The following is a 3,510-nucleotide window of genomic DNA, read 5'->3' as shown; positions in this document are numbered from 1 at the left end:
CGAAGACTGGCTCGCCCCGGAAACGTCACAGACCTCCTGCGCGGCTCGATAACTTGCTTGTGGGAGGAGCCGCCCCCCGCCCCCCGCCCCCCTCCCCTCATCCTCGGTCGCCCTCACCGTCGGCGTCACCCCCTCCCAGCGCACACTCATCCCTTCTTGCTCTTCCTCCTTGCCCATTGATCGCTCTCATCGGACAAAGATGTTCAGCTTCTGACTCTAGCACTGATGGGAGTATGTGTGTGCGTGTCTGTGTCTGATTGTGTGTGTGCACCGGCGTGTGTGTGTGCTCGCGTGCTTGTGTCTTAATGTGTGTGTCTATGTTTGTGTGTGTGTGTGTGTGTGCATTGTCTGTCTGTCTATGAGTCTGTGCGTGTGCGTGTGTGTATACACTGATAAGAGGCCATAAGTGGATTTGCCGCCGTGTCCGTGCACTTCTTCAAGTCCTCCTTTGTGGAGGCAACTCGAGCTTGAGCATCCATGTCGACACAATCAGACACAAAGAAACAAACAAGTCGGAGGAGTTCGATGCAAAGTCGGCCCGTCCCATAGAGCCAGCGGTCGCCTGGGCATTGGCATTCCAAACGTTGGCGCTGCATTTGCATTCAAGGTCAGAGCCCGATCACAAGCTTTGAATAATGGTTGACACAATGAGAAGCTGCAGCAATTAAGTTTGTGAAGATATTGAGGCTAACTTTGTCCATCCGTAGCGTGCACAAAACAGAATCATATACCTTCATACCCACCTCCCGAATTTGGATTCACTGCGAAATGTCGAAAAACAAGTTGGTCCTCTTTTTTGTAGCGGCCGTCCATTTGGTACCTGGGCCTTCAGTGGGGACGAACCAAATTTAAGCCACCTCTTAATACCATCGCTGTCGTCAGAATCAATGTTTATCTAATAACATGACAAAAACATTGAAAAAAAGATCAAATACATTATACTCACCAGAGATGCTGATTATTATTAAATGTATTCGTGTGTTCAGATCGCTACATAGTGTTTTGCTAGTCGAAGTGGGCCGTAACAAGTTTTACTCTGACCAACCAATCAGAGGACAGAAAAATGTGGACCAGCTTGCGAGCCCTGAGAGGTGAATTTGAAATGTGATTGGTTAAAGAAACGGTTCCGAGCATTGGTGACCATTTGGCGACTCCTCGACATGCTCACTGTAGAGAAAACCCTTAAAGTAGCCTAATGTCACAAAATTGCAATCAATTGTCACCAAAATGTATGTGGACATCTCTACTTATGCCCACTTCAACCTTTGAAAATATGTGAACAATCACCTCGATATTTTGGATTTTAGGGACATTAAAGCGTTTTCCTCATAAGAGGACTGTCCCGGTCTCGGCGGAGCACACACACGGCACACACACATAGTATATGTTGTATATTCATATTTGTGTAAGAATATATACAGTATATCCTCTATAGAGGCCTAATATCAACGACTTCCGGCTGAATGGGTTGTCACGTTGTCTGGAGACGTCTCCGGGACATCTTCCCGGTGAGAGCGCAAACAATATTTTGCTATCCCGGGTAGGCAACAAACGCATCTATTTACATTTCATTTTGTTTTGTTATCAATTTATTATTTGTATCAAGGTTAATTCCAAAATAATGGTCTACGGTTTTAGTCCACTTTTTTTAACCGACTCCATTTCCAAAGGAATCTTCCCAACACTGCTCGTAAGTCGGGGTTACCATCATCGGATCTATCAAAACCAATTGAGGAACCGAGGCATTGACCGTTGTCATTGTTTACTTGGACACTATAATCATTTTCTAAATCACTTTGAGAGCATTTGTGTTTCCCGGCTCTGAAACGCGGAAATAGGGTCGCCGTCACTGCTTTTAGACCTTTTCAGTTGAAAATGGATTTGCCGCTTCCTTAGCGGCATCGCTAACGTCATTAGCAGCAGGTGGACACAAAAGGAGAAGATACAAGTCAAATGTATTTTGCCTGTAGGATGTGTCAGCTGTTCTAAAAATGCTCATTAGTCCCCTCAGTGGGGTTTGTACTAAATGTTGACTAGACGTTAAGAAATCCATATTTGACTGTTTAGCGAGAGCGGACACACATGAAGTGATCATCCCCGCCCGCGGGCACTAAGCGATGCCCATGTGAACTTGATGGTGCATTAGCCTCGTGGATCGATAGCAGGGGAATGCGAGTAAAGCGTTACGGCGTGATGGGCAGTCCAGGTGTCACGTAGCTTCGGTTTGGGCGGGCTCCTTGTTTAGCCTTCGGTTTTCCCCTGCATTTTAAACCGGAGTATCCGAGTAGTATTCCCAAATGGCCCTTCCAGAGTGCCAATGACATCATCGTGTATCAGAAGGGTTGGTATGCAGATCCCTGACTGCTTATTACTGTACTTATAAATCAACAGTTCTCATCAGATCCGCATTCAAGATGATCACCTCTTTTTACATTTTGTTTCCTCCCCCCCAACTGCAGCCAAAGCGACGCAGCATTCATTTTGGACTCACCTTCAAAGCAACATTAGCGAAGCCTCTTTTATTTTATGGCGACGGAGGAAAGGAATAAATATCCGTGACAAGCCCAAATGATGCATGAGACTGTATGGGGGGGGGGGGGGGGGGGAAATAACCATAAAGGACACACTGACTTCAAATGCCGGTGCTTTTTATGTATGCTATGGATATCACATTTAGCAGCAAGTCGCTACAGAGTTCCAGACATGAAATGGGAAGAAATAATTCAATCGTGGCCCCAATATATACAGTACGTACGGGTCAAGATCATATAATTTCATCAATAACGCTAAAGCCACTTCAAAATAATCAAGTCAAATTTTGCTTTTTTTATGTTTTACATGGGTGAATGTCTCCCATGCTGAAACAGCCACACTCAAAATCCGACTTTCAAAAAGTTACTGATGCTTTCCAATTTGAGGCATTCATAGTAAAGGCAATCCCCATTGACAGATGGCGGTGGCCCACTGAAATACACTTCTTTTTATCATGGTAAAGACATACTTCTCATTAAACCCATTGCACTTGTCACACTTATGCAATTGTAATAACGGTAAAGACATGCAATAGTTCCAACACCTTCACAAATTCATACATATTCATCCATATCTCAGAAATAAGAGCATTTCTTTTGCTGTCTGCTATTGTGTGAATGCAAAATGGCTGCCTCATCCTGGCACTTCAGCTGCCAGATCCCTCTGGTGTATTGCAACAACATCGTCTCCAGTGGCATTAACGGTAAACGCGGTAAAGAAGGACCGTTAGTAAGAGGAGCGGAAACGCAACTCTTTCGACACTAACATGTATTTGTGTTAGTTTTCATGGGAAGGGAAAATTAAGCAATAGGAGAAACATCTAATATATCCAAAGATGTCATTCGCATCTTCAGAAAACATCTTGCAAATCACGTTTGTTTTTTTATGACCTATTGATGGATAACAACTGCCAATAATTGAAATACTCATCCATCCATCCATTTTCTTTACCGCTTCTCCTCACGCGGCTCGCAGGCT

The sequence above is a fragment of the Phycodurus eques genome, chromosome 14 (genome assembly GCF_024500275.1).
Source record: "Phycodurus eques isolate BA_2022a chromosome 14, UOR_Pequ_1.1, whole genome shotgun sequence".
In the NCBI taxonomy this organism is placed as follows: Eukaryota; Metazoa; Chordata; class Actinopteri; order Syngnathiformes; family Syngnathidae; genus Phycodurus; species Phycodurus eques.
Note: the sequence above shows the minus strand (reverse complement) of the source record.